The sequence below is a fragment of the Phacochoerus africanus genome, chromosome X (assembly GCF_016906955.1).
Source record: "Phacochoerus africanus isolate WHEZ1 chromosome X, ROS_Pafr_v1, whole genome shotgun sequence".
In the NCBI taxonomy this organism is placed as follows: Eukaryota; Metazoa; Chordata; class Mammalia; order Artiodactyla; family Suidae; genus Phacochoerus; species Phacochoerus africanus.
In genome coordinates this window covers 88,421,976-88,446,771 of record NC_062560.1, presented here as the reverse complement: position 1 = coordinate 88,446,771, position 24,796 = coordinate 88,421,976, and the positions used below count along the sequence as shown (strand labels likewise).

Genomic DNA, 24,796 nt, shown 5'->3' with positions numbered 1-24,796 from the left:
AACCAGAAGTTACAATGAACTTCTCACCAGGGTCTTTCTCTTCTCCTTTGCTTGTTTGTCCCCTAACAACAAATTTAATAAGGAAAAGAAGTGGCCTGAATTCATACAGGAACTCACGAGCCCGCAATAACCACAGGGCCATGGGCTTACTCCTGTGTTACCACTGAATGGTCTCAGTGACCCTGTGGGTTCAGCACTCTTATCCCCATTGTACAGAGGGGGACGCTGAGGCTCAGAGAGGGGACCTGTCTCACCTGCCACACCCCTGCCTCTAGAAGGAAAGAAACTTAACGATTTCAACCTGCTCCAGTCTCCTATAATTGATGATTTTAACATAAGCTTTAAGCCCCAGTCCCCTCTCCATATCTCTAGTTACTTTTCTCTTTACATAGAGTCTCCCCTTGCAAGAAAGTTCTACCAAGAATTCTCCATACTCAATTCACATGTCCCTGCACTTGCCCTCTAACTCTTTGTCCTTATCTCTCACCAAACGGGGTTGTGTTCCCTGACCCTCCCCCATCACATTTCCATTGCAGTTGCACTTGCCAACTCAACAACCACCTCTTTGTCACACTTGTACTATAGACCCAGAATGTTGAAATGATTTTTCAAATAGAGATGAATAGGTATTTCCCCAAGAGAAAAGAATTACCTTCCCCCAGGACAGATTTTGATTGTTTGGATTTAGACAAGGATCATATTAGATTGGGATCAGTTACTGAAAAGCTCAAGCTGCAAAATACCTTCCATGGCCTCAGAGTCAGATAACTCAAAGGCTGTGCTTTTGACGATTGGCTTTCAAATGAAGCACACATTTTCTCACAATTTCTCATTTTTACCTCATTGAAATGCATTTTGCAAATGTGTTTAGTGCAAGTTAGCAGTAATTATTTATGGTTGCTTCAATAACCTCTGTTTTATCTGTTTACTTCTTTCTCAAGGGATTACCAAGTATGGAAAAAAATTTTCAGATATTGTTATTCCAAATTCTGCTATGATTAAATACATTGTCTGAAAGCATTGTGATATATATCATATTTGGAAAATATGGTGGTGGGGATAGAGAACTCTTTTGCAGTTCTCTGACTATTAAGTCAAAATTCTTTTACTGGATCATAGAAATCATGATGCTTGACTTTCTTTTGGGATGTATCCATTAAGTTTAAAAAAAGCATATAAAAAGTATACATGAATTCATACTGATATCAATAAATGTTTGAATTAATAAAGCAATGGGTGATGAGGGTAACTGTATCAATGATTCTAGATAATATGTATAGATATCCTACCTCCATGAAGTAAACCTTTATTCTGCCTCCCACTGCTGAGGGCAGGGCAGTCTCAGTGACTCACTTCTGAAGAAGAGAGGAGACAAATGGAAAACATTTACTGTACACTGGAGAAACTAGACCAACACCGCCTTAACCCAGTGACGAAGGTCATCATCTCCAGTGACCCAGTGATGTCATGTGGGTACCATGTCCTCCCAGATATGATGTGATGAGCAGGACACTTCAGTTCTATGGTATTCTTTCTCAAAGCCAATAACCACAGTCTAATCATGAGTAAACTAACGAACTGCCTCTGCACCTCAAGACTGTCAGGGTCATGAAAACAGTGTGAGTTCCTCAAATGGTTAAACAGTTACCATATGGCTCAGTAATTCCACTCCTAGGTACAAAGGTAAGAGAAAGGGCAGCATATGTTTACCTAAAAACTTGTACACAAATGTATATAGCATCATTATTCACAAGAGCCCAAAATGGAAACAACCCAAACATCTGCAAATTAAAGACTTGGTAAATAAAATGTGGTATGCTATTTGGCAATAAAAAGGAATGAAGTACTAATACATGCTGTAGCATAGATGAACATTGAAAACATTCTGCCAAGTGAAAGAAGCCAAAGAGGCAAAAGACCATATAGTGTATGATTCCGTTTATATGCAATGTCCAGAAAGAGGTCATCAATACAGCATTACTCAAGGAATCCCTCCTTTACACCCAGACTTCCAAAAGGCTCTTTGTTGTGGCTTTTTGCCACAGCCCCTCCCTCCCACTTTCCAGTTCTTCTATGTTCAAGCTGCAGTTCAGGCTTCTGTCGCAAGGTGGCACTAACAACACCACTTTCAAATTTCTTGCTAATTACTCAAACAACCAAAAATACAGTAACCTCCCTTAAAATTCAGCATATGAATCTATATACAGAATGATTCTAATTCTGTCTGAAAATAACTTATAGGTGTAAAAGAAGATTGTAAAAACATATACTCAGGAAGGAGCCTGCACACGATGAGACACCAACTGCCAACGGTGTACCTTGGCAGTCGGTGGGCAGTCAAAGGGCAGGAAGGAGCTGACTGAGAGAATACTGCTCTTTGGATCGTGGGGTGGACAACTTGTACGGTAGTATTCTGGGTCCTGACAGGGGATGACAGCGTATAAGAGAAGGACCGGGCAGTCCGTACAGCCTGTAGTGCGATGGGGGTTAAGTGTGTTGTCTAGTAGGGACCCCCGGTAGGGTCCATAATGTACATCAGCAGACATTAATGAAGAAAGAGATAAATCAGTGCACCACGATGTAGATTTGGAGTCAGCAGCAGATGGAACTGCTTTGACATAAATTTTCCAAATAGAATTGCTATCATAGTATAGTTTCATATTTTACTCTTTTCAAATATACACATTTTCATTAAAAAAGTGCAAAATCGAAGATGAACAGGCTGCCACCTGACATCTGTCATCTTCCTCACCCAGAGGGGTTGGTGAGTACCCTTGGGGCCACCACAGTGTGACTGATCCTTTCTCCAGCGCTGGGAGCTCATCTTCTAAAAGGGTGGCTGCTGTGTGTCCTCTAGGGAGGGTGAGGGGTGGAAGCTCAGTCCATCCTGCCACTTACCTGGGGAGGTGACCTGGGCTCTGTCAGCCTGAACTTGGGCATCTGTGACGTGGGACTCATGATACCTGTGTCCCAGAGCACAGGGACGAATGAGAAAACCTGCCCAGAGTGGATGGCATGTGGTGGGACTTCAAGGGCCTTTTAAATGTTGGGACACAGCAGAAGGGGCCAAATGAGCCTCGGAATAAAACAGGCACTGTGAGAACTCATTTCTCAGTTTCTCCTGATAAGAAGATAGCTCTCTTTATGAAGAAAGCAAATATCTTTCTGATATGCCTTGGGTTCAAAGTTACAATGACAGAAGGATCTCCAGTTCCTCAGGAGACCCAGAAGCTCCTAAGAGCTGCCCAACATGGTGCCTCTGGGCAGATCATAATCCAGTTCCCCACGCTGGGAAGACAGGCTTGCCTTTGACTCACCTGGTGAGCTCAGTGAGAGATGTCACCAGGGCAGCAAGGTGCTGTGTTTGCCTAACTGCTGCTCCTGGACTGCTTGGTGTGTTCATATGTTTAAAGGAGAATCCTGGACCCACCCCCTAGTCACCAGGGCAGGGGTCCTCAGATAATGAATCATCCAACCACATCACACCAGGACTTCAGCCATCTGCTGGCTCCCTGAGAGGCAGAATTCCACAAATTACTACTATTTCTTTGACACATAATTTTCCACTCTTCCATTCACTTATAGCTATATATATATATATATATATATATATAGCTTTTTAGGGCCTCATGTGGAGCATATGGAAACTCCCAGGCCAGTGGTGAAATTGGAGCTGTAGCTGCAGGCCTACACCACAGCCACAGCAACACCAGATCCAAGCCACGTCTGCGAACCACTGAGCAAGGCCAGTGATCAAACCTGCATCCTTATGGATACTAGGCAGGCTCATTACTGCTGAGCCACAAAGGGAACTCCCATGGCTATATATATATTGAACTCAAATACAGATGTTCATTGGAGGTATTTCATTAACTCTAAAGTGGAAATAAGAGGGAAGTATGGGAAAATGCAAAGGTTAAATCTGAGATGACCTGTCTCCTATACATTAACTTTTATACTTTCAAGGTATTGAATATATAAAAAAAAAAACTCCTTCTGGATCCCCTTTCCCCATTCAGTCACAGGCCTTCTCTCTCTTTCTCTGTTTCTGTCTCTCTCCCCCCTTCTCCTTCATCTTTAAAAATCAACATTCTATAGAAACAGACTCACAGACACAGACAGCAGACTTGTGGTTGCCTGGGGTGGGGGCGGGGGGGGGAGGGAGTGGGATGGACTAGGAGTTCAGGGTTAATAGATGCAAACTGTTATATTTACAATGGATAAGCAATGAGGGCCTATGGTATAGCACAGGGAAGGAAGTATGTCCAATCACCTGTGATGGAACATGACGAAAGATAATATGAGAGAATGTGTATAGATGTATGACTGGGTCACTTTGCTGTACAGCAGAAATTGACAGACAATGTAAATCAACTATAATTAATTTTTTTTAAAAAAAAACCAACGTTTTAAAAAGCATTTTCTTCATTCCCTGTTAACATTCTTCACTTCCCACTAAGCTCTTTTATCTCAGTGCACTGTTGAATCTGTCCCCATGATTGCATGGAACCTGCTCTCACCAAGGTCACTAGGTCAAGCTATTTGTATAAATATGTTAATATATGAATATTGCTTTAATGACCTCCTAAATCATGCATGCTTCTGCAGGCTGGTTCTGTTACTTAACAACAAATCTTTGATAGTTTCCCAGGCTCTGGAGAGTGAGGTACAAAACCAAGCTGTCCTGTTTCCTGACTGTGCAGTTCTGGGCCAAGTTCTCCCTGTCCCTCAGCTTTTCATCTACAAAATGGGGATGAACTGAACAGTATCAAACTTATAGGGCTGCCTGGAGCAGTAAATTAATCAATACAAGAAAATCATTAGGACTTAAACAAGGTGGCCATATTTATTTTTCTTACATGTCTTTATTGGTATTGCTATCCCCACAGACATAAAAATAGGATACAGAGTGTTTATTCACCATCAATGACATGTGGGGTACATGGTTACTAAGTGTGTTAGTTTCTCAGGGCTGCTGTTACTAATTAATAGGAATTTGTGGTCTGGATAAGAGAAATTCATTATCTCATAGTTTTGGAGACCAGAAATCCGAAATCAAGTTATTAGTAGGACCAAGCTTCCACTGAAACTTCCAGAGGAGAATCCTTTTCCTCTTTCAGCTTCTGGTAGCTCTTGGCTTTCTTAGTTTGTGGTGGTATAGCTCTGGTCTCTGCCTCCATCTTCATGTGACCTTCTTCCCCGTGTGTATGAAATCTCCCTCACCTTTCTCTTATAAGGCCTAATCAAACAATCCCGTCATTGGATTTAGGGACCATCCTAAATCCAAGATGATCTCTTGAGATTATTTGTTTATTTACTTGTTTATTTAGCTGTGCCTTCGGCATGCCAAGTTCCCAGGCAAAGGATTGAACCTGTGCCACAGCAGCAACCCAAACTGCTGCAGTGACAATGCCGGATCCTTAACTCCACTGCACAAGAGAACTTCTTGAGATCCTTAACTTAATTACTGCAAAGTCCCTATTTCCAAATAAAGTATGAGGGTTTTATGATTTGGAAATATTGGGTGCCACACAATTCAATCTACTACAGTGAGATAAGCATGTTAAAAAATTAAATGTAGGAGTTCCCGACGTGGCTCAGTGGAAACGAATCTGACTAGCAGTGAGTAGGCCAGTAACCTTGGCCTTGCTCAGTGGGTTAAGGATCCGGCGTTGCTGTGAGCTGTGGTGTAGGTTACAGATGCAGCTCGGATCTGGGGTTGCTATGGCTGGGGCATAGGCCAGCAGCTGCAGCTCTGATTCCAACCCTAGCCTGGGAACCTCCATATGCCTAAGGTGCGGCCCTAAAAAGACAAAAATACCTGCATAAGAATGATTCTGGAAGACTATGATACAGATGAAAACATTAAAAGGGCTTTTCTTCAGGTGATGGTTTTTGAGGTTTTATTAATTTTTTTTCCTTTTGTATGTCACTTTTTTTTTTTTTGTCTTTTTAGGGCCACACCTGCTGCATATGCAAGTTCCCAGGCTAGGGGTTGAATCAGAGCTACAGCTGCTGGCCTATGCCCCAGCCATAGCAACCCCAGATCCGAGCTGCATCTGTAACCTACACCACAGCTCACAGCAACGCCGGATCCTTAACCCACTGAGCGAGGCCAGGGATAGAACCCGCATCCTCATGGATACTAGTCGAATTTGTTTCCACTGTGCCACAATAGGAACTCCCTCACCTATTTTTAACTGTAATAAATTCCTATTGCCCTTGCAATTACACAAAATATTAAAAAGGCTGGAGAAGCATAAGCATTTTCTGCCCCAAGCACAGAAAAGCTATCCACTTTGGAAGGGTGACATCCTCGAGGCACAGGAAGGAAGACAAAATGTTGGAGGAGCCCCTTCCACAATGTAACAGGACACAAGTCCCCAGATTCCACACCACATCAAGTGAGATCAGTTGTTTAATCTTGTGCCTAGTTAACTGAGAAAAAAATGGAACCTTAATTAGTTTTAGTTTGCTGTGCCTTGATGAACAGTGAAGTTGAGGGTCTTATCTGATGAGAGGCACTAGTGTACATGGATAGATGTGGGTCTCAGTGGCCACGCAGCATCTGATCATATCTTAGTCCTGTGACCGGCTAGCCCTGCCCTCACTGTGCCCCAGTTTCCCAATGGTTAAAGCTGGGCAACAACAGCTCCTTCTCCGTCATAGGCTGTGGTGAGGATGAAATAACCAAGTATAGGTTTAGCACTTACAACAGTGTGGGGCCAGAGGGAGTCAGCAATAATATTAACCATTCTATTATTATCATACCTAACTTGACCATTTGTGTTTAAGGGGCTATTTTATTATTACGTCGGTTTATACTGATTGGCTTGAATTAACCTCCATAATATGATATTTGCAGAAAAAAGCAGTTTACAAAACTATATATAGGGTATCATCTCTTTGCTAATCTTAAATATGCAGGTTATATTTGAATAACAAAATTTCTGAAAATAAATATATACTCAACTCTTAAGAGTACTTATCCATGAATAGTAGATTTTCAAGGATTTTTAATGATTTTTTGCTATCGTGAATTTTTATCTCTTGAGGTCCCCAAAATAACATATAGATAGTTTAAGAGAAAGGGACATTTGACTAAATAGGACTACAGACAATATGGAACAATACTTAATTATCTATTTAACCAAAGTGACAATAAAAGATTTCAAAGGCAAATACAGGTTACACAGCTGTGAATCGAAACTCAGCTCTTCAAATATTGAGAAGACTCAGTTTTCTTAAATAATCAAAGACTTTCTTAAGTAATCAAAGACCTGATAAAGACGACATGAAGTGTAGAAAATTATTTTGGAAAGATTAAAAAAAAAATCACCTGTTCAGGAAAATTATTTAAAATGTACAGAAAAACCTTTCCCAATCTCTCATCAAGAGCAGACCAACAAAGGAAACTGTCCTCTTAGCAGAAGAAAGAAAATTAAGTTTTATTTTAACATAAATACGTTATTGATATTAAAGCTTATTATTTAAAGCTTTATAGTACATTCAGTTTTAACCAGCTGGACCATACAAAGTAAAATTCTCTTTCTCCCTCTCTCTACTTTCTATACCGATTCAGTGTGTCCTGTATTCTCTTTCTCATTCTGAAACAAGCAGTCATTCTACTTTAGGACAAAATTACCTTTTCCTTTACCAAAGTGCATCTCTATACCTCACACCTTTTCTTATCCCCAACATCCTATGTTTCTTGTATACAGAGATGAAATAATTCTCCATAGTATTTTAGTAGTTTTAATTACGTGTATTAATTAGAATTCTTAATGCTTACAAACCATAAATTATAGTGAAAACTAGGAAGTAAGCAATTGTGAACTGTCTGTTCCCTAAGAATATTCCGTTAGATTGGCAAATTTATGAATGTAATTGATAATTTCTAAAAGCACGTGCTTCCCCATAGTACAGTCTTTCAGTGTGGCACAAGACATCTTTACTAACAGGACCAAATATCTTTTGTTCCTTTTTAATAAGGGGACAAAAGTGGGTAAACCTAGACTTACGTTTAGCAATTAATGTTTTTAGTATATATATTAACTTATTTTGAAATGATCTAGATATTTTAAGAATATCCATAATTTAAATAAACTCAGCAAAAGTCTAAGGTTAGAAGTTACTAAAAATATTTAGGAAACTATTTTAAAGGAGACATTACAAAACATAATTATTGTCTGAAAGTTCTTTTTATAAACTTTTATCTTATGTACATTTAATTCACTTGCTCTTAACAATTATGTTCAGATCACTCATTAAATTTTAACAAGACATTAAACAGCCATAATCCTGTTATTCTTCTTGCAGACAAATATCATAAAAGATAACATGAACTTAGACTAGTAAATCTAGAATAAAAGTTGTATTTGCATTATATTTATTTTTTTATTTTTATTTTTTATTTTTTGTCTTTTTGCCATTTCTTGGGCTGCTCCTGCGGCATATGGAGGTTCCCAGGCTAGGGGTCCAATCGGAGCTGTAGCCACCAGCCTACGCCAGAGCCACCGCAACGGGGGATCCGAGCCGCATCTGCAACCTATACCACAGCTCACGGCAACGCCGGATCCTTAACCCACTGAGCAAGGCCAGGGACCGAACCCGCAACCTCATGGTTCTTAGTTGGATCTGTTAACCACTGCACCACAACGGGAACTCCCTGCATTATATTTAATGTTGATAAATATAAAGCCATTATGTTTTTTTTTCTTTTCTTTTTACAGCCATATGTGTGGAATACCCAGGCTAGAGGTCAAATTGAAGCTGCCGCAGAACGTCAGATCCAAGCCGCATCTGCAACCTAAGCCACAGCTTGAGACAACGCCGGGTCCTTAACCCATTGAACGAGGCCAGGGATCGAACCCTCATCCTCATGGATACTATGTGTTGAGTTCTTAACATGCTAAGCCAAAATGAGAACTCTTTCTTTTTTTTTTTTGGCCACACCTGTGGCATGTAGGATGTAGTATGGCCAGGGATCCAACCCATATCCCTGCAGTAACCAAAGCCACTGCAGTGACAATGCTGGATCCTTAACCCACTGAGCCACAAGGGAACTCCTGTCTTAATCAAACTTAAACTAGTTTTTATTTACTGAAGATTATCTCAGATCATGTGAACTTGAAAAACATTTGTGTTGGTTTCTATTTTGTTTCTGAGAGTTTCGGGGTACTTAATTTATATAAACTTATTTTTAAGCCACCTTTTATAAATCTTTTACCATCTAGAGGTAGAGAAGTATCACACATCTCTTACACGTAGACACACGAATAGAGATATTATAGCTTTCATTTTTAAATTTTAGCAATGATATAGGTACAATAATTTAGAGCTCACTAATTTAGAAAAGAACAGTTGGATCCAAATTGCGTTTCTGGCAGATAGAAAAAGTTGAGGTTATCTGCTCAGATGGCTAAAGCTTTTTACTAGTATTTGTGGAAAAGACCTGGAAGATTTTTCATTTGTCTAGTTTCCAAATAGCTCTTTTTAAATTTTTTTTTAAACTTCTGACAAGAATCACCTCCCTGAAGTCTACATTTCAAAGAGATGACTCTCAGGTCCTAGAAAAGACAGAGTTGAAAGTTTATATCTCAAAGGCACTGAGAAAAGATGTAAATTTTCTCCATGAATGAGTTTTAGAGCATATTTGCCTCTTGTCAAAGGCCTAGGATAACTACTGTTTAAAAGTTCCTTTTTTTTCTTAAATGCAGGACAGTTCTATCTCTAATGTTCCAATCTTTTACATATCTGCAAGCATTCTGAGATGAATAATAGTGGTCTGGAGATTGGTAAGGATATGTGGGCTCTGAATTACTTCTATTTTATTTTTTTGAATTACTTCTAAAGCCGCATTTCTGTTCTTACAAAGATTCAATTGGTAAAAAAAGGGCCAGTTGTTTTTTTTTTTAATTTTTAGTTTTTATTTTTGTTTTTTTGCTTTTTAGGGCCACACCCGTGGCACTTGGAGGTTCCCAGGCTAGGGGTGGAATCAGAGCTACAGCTGCCGGCCTACACCACAGCCACAGCAACACAGGATCTGAGCCGCGTCGGTGACCTACACCACAGCCCGCGGCAATGCTGGATCTTTTAACCCACTGAGCAAGGCCAGGGATCGAACCTGCAACCTCATGGTTCCTAGTCAGATTCATTTCCTCTGTGCCACGACGGGAACCCCCCCTTTTTTTTCCAGTTGTTTTTTTAATTTTTTTTTAAAGAACTGGGTTACAGCTTGAATGTTATCAAGGGTCTGACCTGCCCATCCAACTATATTATCTTCAATTTGCTTCTTTATATCAGGGAGATTTCCAACTGAGATGGAAATCAAAATATTCCTATGTTCTAGATTTAGAGCTCTCTGTGTGGAATGTTTTAACAAATCATTCTACAAAGGCTTCAGTATGTTTCTTTTGCTCTGGGTACATAGTTTCATTTCAGCTTAGAAGAGAAGTCCATAAGTTTACACTAGGTGCTTAGCATCAGCCTCCAATTTGGCCAACTACTGACCATTGAGCTCCTTTAAAAAGAAATCCTTTCAAATATTTTTAAAAATTTTTAAATTATAGTTATTTACAATGTTGTGCCAATTTCTGCTATACAACAAAGTGACCCAATTATACATATATATATATATACATTCTTTTTCTCATGTTACCTTCCATCATGTTCTATCCCAAGAGATTAGATATAGTTCCCTGTGCTATACAGTGGGACCTCATTGCTTATCCATTCTAAGTGTAATAGTTTGCATCTGCTAACCCCAAACTCCCAATCCATCGCACTTCCTCTCCCTCCCTCTCAGCAACCACAAGTCTGTTCTCCATGTCCATGAGTTCATTTTCTGTAGATAGGTTAATTTGTGCCACATATTAGATTCCAGATATAAGTGATATCATATGGTATTTGTCTTTCTCTGACTTACTTCGCTTAGTATGAGAGTCTTTGGTTCCATCCATGTTGCTGCAAATGGCACTGTTTCATTATTTTTTATGGTGGAGTAGTATTCCATTACCTATCTGTACCACATATTTTTAATCCATTCATCTGTTTATGGATATTTAGGTTGCTTCCATATCTTGGCTATTATGACTAGTTCTGCTATGAACATAGGGGTGCATGCGTCTTTTTGAATTAAAGTTATGTCCAGATTTATGCCCGAGTGGGATTGCTGGATCATATGGCAGTTCTATTTTTAGTTTTCTAAAGAATCTCCACACTATTTTCCATAGTGGTTGCATCAACTTGCATTCCTGCCAGCAGTGTAGGAGGGTTCCCATTCCTCCACACCCTCTTCAGTATTTATTTGTAGACTTAGTAATGATGGCCTGTTATTTGTAGACTTTTTAATGACAGCCATTGTGAATAGTGTGAGGTGGTACCTCATTGTAGTTTTTATTTGCATTTCTTTAATAATTAGTAATGTTGAGCATCTTTTCATGTTCCTGTTGGCCATTTGAGTATCTTCTTTGGAGAAATGTATTTAGGTCTTCTGCCCATTTTTTGACTGGGTTGTTTTCTTGTTGAGTTGTATGAGTTGTTTGTATATTCTGGAGATTAAGCCTTGTCAGTTGCATCGTTTGCAAATATTTTCTCCCATTCTGTAGGTTGTCTTCAAATATCTTATCAGGTTTCAATTGGGACAAACAGTAAATATTACTGGCAGTAATAAACTCCTTTGGTTTTTTTTTTCTTTTTTTAAACCAAAGATATACCTATCAAGTGACTCAAAATGAAAACCAAAGCCTTTTGTGACTTAACCATGGATGCAGGGACTGTCCCCAAAGGAGGGATCAAAAGATGCATTCCTCCAAAATCCAGAGCCACCCCAAAGGTAGCCAAAAGAGACTTTGACAATTCCAAGAGCAGGTAACAGTAGGACACTAGCTACAAATGGGGTGCCACCCACATCACTGTCTGACCATATTCTTGGGGTCTCCAATCTGATGTTTGAGCCACCTGCGCACACAAGAAGAGATAACCTATGTGCCCCATGCAGGCAGAAAGCCAAGCCAATTTCTCAGAACATACAATAAGACAAACAGGAAAATTATAGCTGTCCCTGGGAGGTAAAGGAACAAAAGCCAATGGGTGCCTGAAACCAAATTCATGCATCACAATTCAAAGAATAAAATCTTACAAATGTTTTTCTTCTTCCAAGTGGAATTTGGAAATGAAGAGACACTAAAATGTTTACATTCCTCTCTTGACTGGTACTATAGACAGAGATCCACAAGAGCTGACTTTGGTAAGAATTCTTACCCTTAGCTGGCTTTTGCCAGTTTTCCAGGATCCCATCTGTAAGCTCCAGAGTAAGTGAAGTGCCCCAATGGAGTGCTTCATGGCTGCCAAAATGGTAGGGGAGGAAAAATAATTTTACCTTTACCCTTCAGAGTTCTTGGATGAGACCCCTTATAATAAGACATTAACAAGGGAAAAACAAATAGAAGCTTATTAATATGTTATACCTCATGTACGCATGGGAGATAACCAGGGAAAACAAGCAACTCCTTGAGATGGCTCATGCCACCACCTTATATATAATCTTCAGCTAAAGGCAAATAAAGATTTTAGGGATGGGAGGAGAGACCAGTTATTTGTGGTTACCAAGAAAAGCAAGGCTAACAAGGGTAAGGTTTGTTGTGCAGATTAAAGTTGGTGCCTTTGCTATTGACAAGAGTTTCACATGATTTGAAGTCCTGCTCCAGGAAAGAAATCATAAAGATCAGAGCAGAAACCAATGAACTAGAAACGAAGAAAACCATAGAAAAGATCAATGAAAAGAAAAGCTGGTTCTTTGAAAAGATCAACAAAATTCATAAACCCTTTATCAAGAGAGACGACTCAAATCAATAAAATTAGAAATGAAAAAGAAGTAACAATGGACATCACGGAAATACAAAGGATCATAAGAGACTACTATATGCAACCATACGCCAATAAAATGGAAAACCCAGAAGAAATGGACAAATTCTTAGAAAAGTACAATCTTCCAAGACTACACCAAGATGAAATAGAAAAGATGAATGGACCAATCACAAGAACTGAAATTGAAACCATGATTAAAAAACTTCCAACAAACAAAAGTCCAGGACCAGATGGCTTCACAGGCGAATTCTAGCAAACATTTAGAGAAGAGATAACACCTACCCTTCTGAAACTATTTCAAGAAATTGCAGAGGAAGGGATACTCCCAAACTCATTCTATGAGGCCACCATCACCCTGATACCAAAACCAGACAAAGATACCACAAAAAAGGAAAACTACAGGCCAATTTCACTGATGAACATCAATGCAAAAATCCTCAACAAAATACTAGCAAACCGCATCCAAGAATACATTAAAAGGATTGTACATCATGATCAAGTGGGATTTATCCCAGGGATGCAAGGGTTCTTCAATATCCGCAAATCCATCAGTGTGATACACCGCATTAACAAACTGAAGAATAAAAGCCATATGATCCTCTCAATAGATGCAGAAAAAGCCTTTGACAAAATCCAACACCCATTTCTGATCAAAACCCTTCCGCAAGTGGGCATAACGGGAACCTACCTCAACATCATAAAGGCCATATATGACAAACCCACAGCGAACATCATTCTCAATGGTGAAAACCTGAAGGGATTCCCACTGAGATCAGGAACAAGACAAGGATGTCCGCTCGTGCCACTACTCTTCAACATAGTTCTGGAAGTCCTATCCATGGCAATCAGAGAAGTAAAAGAGATAAAAGGAATCCAAATTGGAAAGGAAGAAGTAAAACTATCCCTATTTGCAGATGACATAGTACTATACCTAGAAAATCCTAAAGACTCTACCAGAAACCTGTTAGAGCTCATCCATGAATTTGGCAAAATCACAGGATACAAAATTAATACACAGAAATCGATGGCATTTATATACACTAACAATGAAAGATCAGAAAGAGAAATTAGGCAAGCAATCCCGTTTACCACTGCATCCAAAAGAATAAAATACCTAGGAGTAAATCTACCTAAAGAGTCAAAAGACCTGTACTCTGAAAACTGTAAGACACTGATGAGAGAAATCAAAGGTGACACAAACAGATGAAAAGACATACCATGCTCATGGATTGGAAGAGTTAATGTTATGAAAATGACTATACTACCCAAGGCAATCTACAGATTCAATGTAATCCCTATCCAATTACCAAGGACATTTTCCACAGAACTTGAACAAAATATTTTAAAATTTGATTGGAAGCACAGAAGACCCAGAAAAGCCAAAGGCATCCTGGAAAAGAAAAATGGAGCTGGAGGAATCAGGCTCCCGGACTTCAGACTACACTACAAAGCAACAATCCTGAAAACCACACGGCACTGGCACAAAGACAGACATATAGATCAGTGGAACAGGATAGAAAGCCCAGAATTCAACCCACGCACCTACCGCCAACTAATCTATGAAAAGGGAGGCAAGAATATACAATGAAGAAAAGACAGCCTTGTCAGTAAGTGGTGCTGGGAAACCTGGACAGCCACATGGAAAAGAGTGAAATTAGAACACTCCCTAACACCATACACAAAAATAAGTTCCAAATGGATTAAAGACCTAAATATAAGACCGGATACTATAAAACTCTTAGAGGAAAACATAGGCCAAACACTCTCTGACATAAACGACAGCAACATCTTCTCAGATCCACCTCTTAGAGTAATGACAGTAAAAACAAAAATAAATAAATGGGACCCAATCAAACTTCAAAGTTTCTGCACAGCAAAGGAAACCCTAAACAAAACAGAAAGACAACCCACAGAATGGGAGAAAATCTTTGCAAGTGAATCGACTAACAAGGGATTAATCTCCAAAATTTATAAACACCTTCTGCAGCTCCATACCAAAAAAACAAACAAGCCCATCAAAAAATGGGCAGAAGATCTAAACAGACAGTTCTCCAAAGAAGACATACAGATGGCCAAAAAACACATGAAAAGATGTTCAACATCACTCATTAGTAGAGAAATGCAAATCAAAACCCCTCTGAGGTACCACCTTACACCAGCCAGAATGGCCATCATCCAAAAGTCTACAAACAATAAGTGCTGGAGAGGGTGTGGAGAAAAAGGAACCCCAGGACACTCTTGGTGGGATTGTACATTGGTGCAACCACTGTGGAAAGCAGTATGGAGAGTCCTCAGAAAACTACATATAGAACTACCATTTGATCCAGCAATCCCACTCCTGGGCATCTATCCAGAGAAAAACATGACTTGCAAAGACACATGTACTCCAATGTTCATTTGAGCACTATTTTCAATAGTCAAGACAGGGAAGCAACCTCAATGTCCATTGACAGAGGAGTGGATCAAGATGTGGTACATATACACAATGGAATATGACTCAGTCATTAAAAGGAATGAAATACTGGCATTTTTAGCAACATGGATGGACCTAGAAATTATCATGCTAAGTGAAGTCAGCCATACAATGAGACACCAACATCAAGTGCTTTCACTGAGATACAGCATCTGAAAAAAGGACAGAATGAACCTCTTTGCAGAACAGATACTGACTCACAGACTTTGAAAAATTTATGGTCTCCAAAGGAGACAATTTGGGGGATGGGGAAATGTACTGGAGTTGTGGAATGGAAATCCTATAAAATTGGATAGTGATGATCATTGTACAACTACAAATGTAATAAATTCATTGAGTAATAAAAAATAAATAAGTAAAAATTAAAAAAAAAAATAAAGTCCTGTTCCAGAGGGAAGTACAGAGAGGGAGACACTTACTAGTGGAGATTTCCATTATAAATGTAAATGTTCCTTACAAAAGGGGAACTTTTACTCTGTTTTCAGAAATTGTCTTGTGCCTGATGTTTCTTAAAATAATCAGTTCAAGGGAGTTCTCTTGTGATGCAGTAGGTTAAGGATCTGGTGTTGTCACTGCAGTGGCTGGGTCGCTGCTGTGGTGCAGGCTCAATCCCTAGCCTAAGAACTTCTACATGCCATAGGCCCAGCCAAAAAAAAAAAAAAAGAGAGAGAGAGAACAATAGATAAGCCAAGGAACATTTGCAAACACATTAGCTAACAAAATACATGAAAATATTGAGCTGTTATTTTTAATGAAAAAAGGCAAGTTGCAAAATATGAATGTGATTCTATAATGAAAAAGAAAACATATGAATAAATATTTTTGTGTATCTCTGTTTATGATAATGCTTTACCTATAGAGAAACACACCTGGAACATGCACCAATCTATTGATAGTGGACATCTTTGGGTTAGAGGCCAGGTATCAAGCAGAAGGGAGAGTCAGAGTAATTTCATATTATAAGTATACATTTCTGTGTTGTAAACAGGAAAATTAAAGTAAAAATCTGAAAACAGAAAATACTTTTACAGATAACTAACGTACTTGAGATTTTAGTGTTGTAGAAATATATTCAAAGAATATCCATTTATAGAAAAAAGCTAAGTACAAATTTTGATAATGCATTTGTATGTACATCAGTGTGTCAGTTTGGGTTTCTGTGGCTCAAACTTGGTAGTTAATCTGTGTTCTTCTGTGTCTCAAGTTCTTTCACCCTAAGTATTTATGGGCTCTGGAGCCATGCTATTTAGGTTCAAATCCATGATGTGCTACTTTCTAAGTATGCAAGCTTAGGCAAAGTATTTAACTTCTTCCTAGTTCTTCACTATCTTCATCTGTAAAACAAGGATGAGAATGTCATACTGCAATTCTGAGAATAAATGTTACTTGACCCAAAACAAATGTTAGCTAATTCTACTACTCTCATATTTTTATGGGCCATTAGTATTCTTGTAAGCACTGAAATTAGGATGCAAATGGCTGTTTATTGACATTGAATGACATTCGATTGGTGTTGCTAGTGAAGAAAGGCAGGGTATTAATTGTCAAGAAGCTGAAATTTTATCTTAGACAGAAATATGACTGTACTTGCAGAGGAAAAGGAACAGGATGATAAATACCTGGTGAAATATAATAGACTGTTTGTTCTTGGGACTTCCCGATGTGGCTCAGTGGTAACAAACCTAACTAGTATCCATGAGGATGTGGGTTTGATACCTGGCCTTGCTCAGTGGGTTAAGGATCCAGCGTTGCCTTGAGTTGTGGTGTAGGTCGCAGACATACCTCGGATCCACTGTTGGTTGCTGTGGCTGGCAGCTATAGCTTTGATTTAACCCCCTAGCCTGGGAACTTCTGTATGCCATGGGTGCAGCCCTAAAAAGCAAAAAAATAACACAGACTGTTCTTCTCTTTTTGAGTTCTGGTGAAAGATAAATTGAGGCATATTTAAAAATTTAAGGGTTTAATTTAACAAAGATTGATTCTAATTGAGCTCCAAATAGGAAGTGATTAGGAGTGCTCCACCAACAGGAGCTAGGAGAATGACTTACCTAGGGAAGGTACTGAATTAAAGAGAGGAAATTATTTGTCTGGCAAAAAGCTTAAAGTCCATTTGGCTGTTTGTGATTGGTTGTCCTTTATTATTATTATTATTTTGGCTATGTCCATGGCATGGGAAAGTTCCCTGGCCAGGGATCAAACCTGCACCACAGCAGCAACCTAAGCCACAGCAATGACAATGCCAGATCTTTAACCCACTGAACCGTCAGGGAGCTCCGCTTGTCCTTAGTTTTTGATTTTGTAACCTTCAGGCATTTACAGGCTTAGATTTTGGTTTACATACATGGCATTAGAGCTACCTCAGTCTGATGGTCTCCTTAATTATTTTAACGATTCTGCCTTTTGGTATTAGTGCCACTCTCTGTCACCATTACAGTTGTTCCTGTCTCACCATTAAAACTTATAGATTATGATATCAGGTCCATGGAAGAATTACTTCTGCTGTTTATCTTGTTCACCTTGTTCTTGTTTCTTCAAGTGCAGTGAGACCATCTGATGGCTGTGAACATGCATTTAAGACCTTTTAGAGAACACAGAGCACCAGGGAGACTACAATGATGACTATCAGGAGGATAATACCAAGACAGTAATGTATGCTTTTTAGGTAGGGGCCCCGTGAACCAAACTAGTTGGCATCAAATAAATCAAAGAATGTACCTGAAAAGCATCAACTTGTTTTAGCTGAGTGTCTTGTTTGTTAATTCCTTGTATTTGCTAAAATACCAGAGGAGTTGATCCAGGTATTTAATATGGCACAGACTCCTCCTTGTTCAGCCAATAGGTAAACTAAAGGAATTCTCTTATCTAAAGCCATTTTAGCAAGAAAGAAAGTCTATGTATAGCTATGGCCTTTTTCATAGACTCCACAATAGTTGCCAGAATTAAGGGGAACTGTCTTCCCACGCACTGAGAGAGAAAAATCAAGTACTAAAAGGCAAGAGGAATAAAAGTTTCATACTGTAGATAAAGATCTTGATCTGTGATCTTGGGTGAGCCATCCACTTCAAGATGCCATCTGCTTCTGCAGAGGAACCTCCCTAGTCAATGTTAATCTTAGACTCCCAGCTGGTATGCAGTTCCAAGAGTCTGGAAGTGATCATTTATTGGGAGATGTAGACCCAAGATTCAAGTGTCTGAAGTTTGGCTGCTATCTGGGTAGTGAGAGGGATCTGGTATGGTCTCTTTCAAGGAGGTTCCAAGGAACTCTGTTCTTATTGACTTCAAAACAGAAGGGTAGGAGAAATGTCAGTTTGGAGAGTTGTAGTCAGTATCTGAGGAAACTGTAAGATTTCACAATCAAGTCCAGTTTACAGCTAGACAATGAAACTCAAAGATAATGAACAGGAATAGAAACTGTTATCTATAAGAATGTGTTATAGTTTTTTACTGAGCATATTTTTCTCTTTACAATCACTCTCATTTCTATTAAAGATAACCACAGTAAGACTACTTTGTTTGCAAAATAAGTCGTTTGACTAAACCTGGCTTGATATTTACATAACTATAGCAAGAGTAGTGATTGACAATCGAAGCTCTTTAAAAATTTGCTTTGCTGAAACTTTTCATAAGGAATCTCAATTTGCACATTTTAAAACCTTCTTGAGGCTAAGAAGCCAAGCCTAGAACTTGTCATCAAACTTCACCTATAATATCTATAGATTTAATTCCTTTCTTCTTGAGGTTCACCAAATGTCTTGAGGTTTCTGGGCCCGCAGGAAGACACCTTCCTTATTTACCTGGAAAAGCTGCTTGGAATCCAGCAAGCAAGTTAACAGGCTGGTTTTCCAGGGGCTTTACTGGCTCCATAAAGTCAGCCTCAGTTCCTTAAAGCTATGTGGTCTATATCTGATTCTATGCATATTCTGAAATAGGATATTCCAATCAAAGTCATAATATAAGCAATGTTCCAAGTTGCGTTCCAAGAACAGATTCTTACAGCATTCCAGACTTCAACCACTGAATCAGGACTAGGGTGAAGTTGGCGGCAGAAGAGACATGCATTCCTTCACTCTAGCCCAAATTGGCAGCAGGCTATCAGAAGCCCATGTTATCTGGAAGTGGAATGCAATGTCACAGGAACCAGACAACTGTCTTCAACTCTACTTCAGAACCTCCTTAAAACCACCAGCACATGGATGGCAGCAGCAGATGGGAGAATGTGCCAGACTTAACTCTGGGACCTGGAGATGTTCTCATTACACGAATGAATTCTGCATCAGGAGTACTGAGCCCTGGGAGTTCGCACTGTGACTCAGTGGTTAATGAACCTGACTAGTATCCATGAGGATGCGGGTTTGATCCCTGGCTTCTCTCAGGGGGTTAAGGATCCGGTGCTGCTATGAGCTGTGGTGTAGGCCACAGACACGGTTTGAATCTGGCGTTGCTGTGGCTGTGGCATAAGCCGGTGGCTACAGCTCTGATTCGTCTCCTAGCCTGGGAACTTCCATATGCTGTGAGTGCAGCCCTAAAAAAATTTTTAGAAAAAAGGAGTACTGAGCCCTTTCCCCTGGCCCAATGTAATTGCCAACACCACCTAGAATCTGGCGGTGATGGCAGAGATGTCCTTCTGATATCCTCTACTATCACCTGTATGGCTTTCCATAGCCATGGCTTCCTAGATTTACCAATGACCCCTATCCACTCTTTGTGACATGGAAGACAGGGAGGGACTTCATGGCTGCATTAGGGCCTTCTTAGCCAGGAAGCTTCATTCAGGACTCAGGGAATACGTTAACCAGTGCACTTAAGGATAGCCCATTTCCCCACCTGACTCGAGAGGAGCTAGTTGCCTAAACTAAAGCTCTGTCTCCCTCCTTAAGTAACTTTGTTGAGAAAGCCAGTGATTACATGGACTGGGAAGTAGGGGGCCATGGGAATCAAGGTGAATTCATCAATGAAAAAGGTTTACCTGAGGTTCCTAAGGAACAAGACTGGGATCAAATCCAGACAATAGACTCCTTGCTCAAGAAAGGTGGCTTTCAGGCTCCAACTACCAGTGAATTCAGAAAAATGATCAAATTCACCAGGTACCAAAGTGAGAAGGTAACAATCAGTTATGCAGAATATACTGCTTCTTGGCAGCATTGCTTCCAGAATGGCTTCTATTAGCCTACCATTCCATGACGCTGGCTTCCGCTGCCAAGTCAGCCTCCAGCTAACTGAGGGGGCATGAGGTTATACTGAATGAAACAGAACTTGAGGGGCCCAAGTCTTTTCTCCATCTTTCCTCAATACAGAGTACCACTGGACCTAGGCTTCCTCCATGATTAGTGAGAATTACCATGTGGGTTCAGAAGACCCTTGGCATGCAGGTACCACTGGTGAGTTTCTACTTTTGTGTTGGCCACACAATGAAGCTGGAGTTGATGAACATGAAGGTTTACTCCACATACACCCTTACAGCCTTCCCAGATTAATTAGGTATATTCCCTGGCAGTCAGGCAATGGAGACCAACAAGAAACATTATTAGGTTGCTTTAAATTCCTTTTTAAAAAAAGCTTCAGGTTTACTGCATATCAAGAATTGATCACAACCTCCATGCTTCATAAGTGGGTGCCATGTTAGGGCTGATCATGGTCACCATGAGTCCCTTGAGACACTAAACAGAGACTCACATCAAGATTGGAAACCCTGGGAGCTCCCGTTGTGGCACTACGGAAATGAATCCAACCAGTATCCATGAGGATGCAGGTTCGATCCCTGCCCTCACTCAGTGGGTCAGGGATCCGGCATTGCTGTGAGCTGTGGGGTAGGTCACAGACAAGGCTCAGATCTGGCATCACCGTGGCTGTGGTGTTGGCCGGCAGCTATAGCTCTGATTCAAGCCCTAGCCCGGGAACTTCCATGTGCTGTGGGTGCAGCCATAAAAAGCAAAACACACACAAAAAAAAAAAACACAAAAAAGTACAAAGATTGGAATGCCTTTGAATGGTATTACAGATCTTATTGCTCAATTAGCCTTGAAGGTTTTCCTATCCCACTATCAGCTGGGTTTTTCTGGCACTTTTCTGGCATTGAGTCTCCTGGTACTGAACAGAACTCTGTGGTGTAGTCTGCTGAGGAAGAACTGGGAGTCATCGCTGCATGAAATATGAAAGGAGAGACGTCTTCCTTACCACTGGCTTCCATACTTCTCTACTGGTAGCAGTGCCTATAGCTGGATCTAGGTTCTTAGAGGGCAAAGATGTTCAAACGAGCACTTGGCATGTACTCTAGAAGGATACATCATCGTGGGAGAGAACGTAGGGTTTCTAAGTTGTTTTTCTTTTCAGGCAAACATCCTGAGGGACCTTTAAGCAGAGGAGTTCCTTTTCCTAGTTTGCTTGTAGAAGTGGGAAGACTGTTGTTTCAGTCCTCTATAGGATTTTAGAACAAAACTGTGTAACCAAACAAGGTGCATCTCTATCTTGCGTAACATGCTGGGAATCTTCACTCCGCCAGGGCAAAATTCTGAATAGCTCATTTTATTCTAGGTCATTGATGCTTCCATGGAGCATATTTCCCTTTTCCATAGTTGTCAGCAAGGTTCTCTTCCCTCTTGCCTATTCTTCACTCATTTGGTGGACAGTACATAGAAGCTGGGAACTTGGAGGGTGCTTTGAAAACACTGTCACAAAGGTACTGCTGAAATAATTCACAGGAAGAGGTGGCTGCTTGGAAGAAAGGACCCTAAGGGTGATACACTGGTTTTCAACAATATGCTTAGAGAACTCTTGAGATAAGCTGGGAATCAACCCCATGAAAACAATGCTTTAACTTATTTTAAAAAATTATGTGGTGAGCAGTATGGCTTTCCTAAATGGGCAATTATTCAAGTCAAAAGATCTTTTGAGTTTTCTTCCACCAGGAATAGGGGAAGGGAAAGGGACACAATGTAAGAAATGACACATGTGCTCTTCTAGACACTGTTGTCTCCTTTCTTGGAAGAAAGGGGTAAGAGTGAGGAGATGTGTTTGGTACCATCCTCTGCTGTTCACAAGGCTATGGAGTGTGCAAGTGAAATATGGGCCGACATCAGGATGCCCAGGCCAGGATGCATCACCCCACCTTACTGCTGTGCTGTGTTCTCACATCCTGCCACTTTCCCCTTGCAGTGTTAATTAAAAAAAAAAAAAAAAAAAAAAAGCTTTTGAACATGAAGGGATTGTTACAAACAAATGTGATGACAGTTGGGGCCAGGGGAAAATGTGATGACAGTTGACACCAGGGGCCATGGACTAATGTCAGGGTGGTCAACTCTGGACTAAACTATCCACCACCAATTTGTACAACAATTTGAATTGATACTCAGGGATATATTTATTACTGTTCAAGTGTTCTATGTTAAAGATTGCGTTCAATTTCTAAAGGTGAAAAGGAGTTCCCTTGTGGTGCAATGGGTTAAGGATCTAGTATCACTGCAGCCAAAAAACAAAAACAAAACAAAAAAATGGTGCTAAACTTTCACTCCTGAGCATGCTCTGAGACTGGTCATGTAAGCATTTACAGTGCCATACTCTTAAAGTCTATTTTTTTCTTATAGAAATGTTGCCTCAGTTGTCTTCCCCAATGGAGAGTATGTTTTTTTATTTCACCGAGGGGTAGTGCGGGGAGCTGAGAAGATGCAGGGACTCAAAAACAAGGACCTTGCCTGATGGCAAAAAAAAAAAAAAAAAAACCTGAAGGCAGGTTCCTAACCAAGGAAGGGAGCTCACCTGAACAGTACAAGCCGAAGGTGGGCTTCTGGTTAGGATAAAAAGCCTGCCTGAACAGTGCATGCCGAAGGTGGGCTTCTGGTCAGGATGAAAGCCTGCCTGTACGGTACAAGCTGAGGGCAGGCCTCAGGTTACACAGCTCTCATTTTGATGTTGATGGGGAAGAATTGGGGCTTTCCTGGGAAAACAATTTCCATGTTTGCGCCAGAGAACATGGATTATTTCTTGGGTGACCTAGTCTTTCCTGTTGTTTTATTTGTTATTCAGTTTTCCTCAGTCTTTCCTGATTATTTACTTATTATTCTTATTTTCCTGTGGTGATTTGTGATTTAACAAAGTTACAACAATAATGTAATAAGACTTTCATCCTGAAAGACTTTCCCCTATTTTAATCCAACTTAGTTAAAACATAGTGTTTATCTATCAAGTAGTTATATAGTAAACTTTAGAGTTAGGATGTTAATGAGGTCCATAGAAGTTAGCCATTTATTATCCAAAAAACCTAGCTGTGAGTTTTGTCTTTGATTTTAAAAGCTTTTAAGTGATAGCTAGTTTAATTAAGTTGGTTTATATTTACTTACACTATCTCCCTGCCACAACGCTTTGAAGATAAGCACCAGTCTACAAACAAGGTTTGTGAATGCCAAATCCTTGTGTCTATGGCCTCTTCAAAGTACTAAGTTTAGTTAAGATAGAGATCTTAAAACATAATGTATAGCTGCTATACCATGTAATAGGTAACCAATATACTTTTAACACTGATGTAATTTGTAGTGAAAAACTGTCTATATAATCAACCACTGTTGCCAATAAAATTGGAGCAGTCCAGCACCCTGAAAGAAGGGACAAAGAGGCTGTCTCCGTATTTGTACATTTGCCGACGCCGTCCATCTTCTTCGGGAAAGTGTACACTCCCCGGCCACCGGAGCTGGCCTCCGACAACAGGGTAGGATACCTGCCATTTAACCAAATAATGAGAAAACAGAAAAAAAACAGGAAATGCAGGGGAAAAAAACACTGCACAAGAGTCAGGCTAGTGAAGCCAGGTGAAGTGGACTCTGGTTTTTGGAGTAAATAAGTCTTACTCCCTGCACATTCCCTCATGCTCACAGACAAGTCTAGCAATGGAGATGCTCAAGTTTCTCTTGTTTTGTCATAGGGACTTGGGAGTTGACCAAGGAAAACTATTTGGCCCCATGAGGAATGGAGCCTAGTCAGGAAGCGGTCTGGAAGTGTACAGTCATGGTCACTTCATGAAGATGTGTGGCAGGTGATTCTCAGGGAAAATACTAAGTCTGGATCATCCACATGGTAGCTTTGCATGGGGAGAGGATAGCTCCAAACTGGAACCGAACTGCCTTCCACACACTTAATCAAAGCAGTAATGAGAGTGGCCAGCGTGTGTGGTGTGAGTGGTAGGTTTAAAGAGAAGGAAATGTTTTCTAGTCGGAGTTTCCTTCATCCTTGGGCTGCTCCAGCTGTGCAATAGGTAACCACTGTTTTAAATGAACCAGCCCCACTTGGCTGGTTTGGATCAGAGTTAATTTCATACCCTTTTGGTCTGGAAAGGTGGCTTGTCTCATAAAATCCACAGCAAAGGCATTCTCTCTGTAATTATGAATTGCTTTACATTAACTAAAAGAGAAAGTCTTTGATCACTAGAGTTTTCAGTGTTAGATTGCTTCCACTGTGATGTTCTTA

The 24,796-nt window shown here is 40.1% G+C and overlaps 1 pseudogene; it reads left to right on the top strand.

The window, feature by feature from the left end:
• LOC125118092 (AMMECR1-like protein) overlaps positions 1 to 20,509 on the top strand; it is a 99,015-nt pseudogene extending 78,506 nt beyond the window's left edge.
• The last annotated feature ends 4,287 nt before the right edge of the window (positions 20,510 to 24,796 follow it).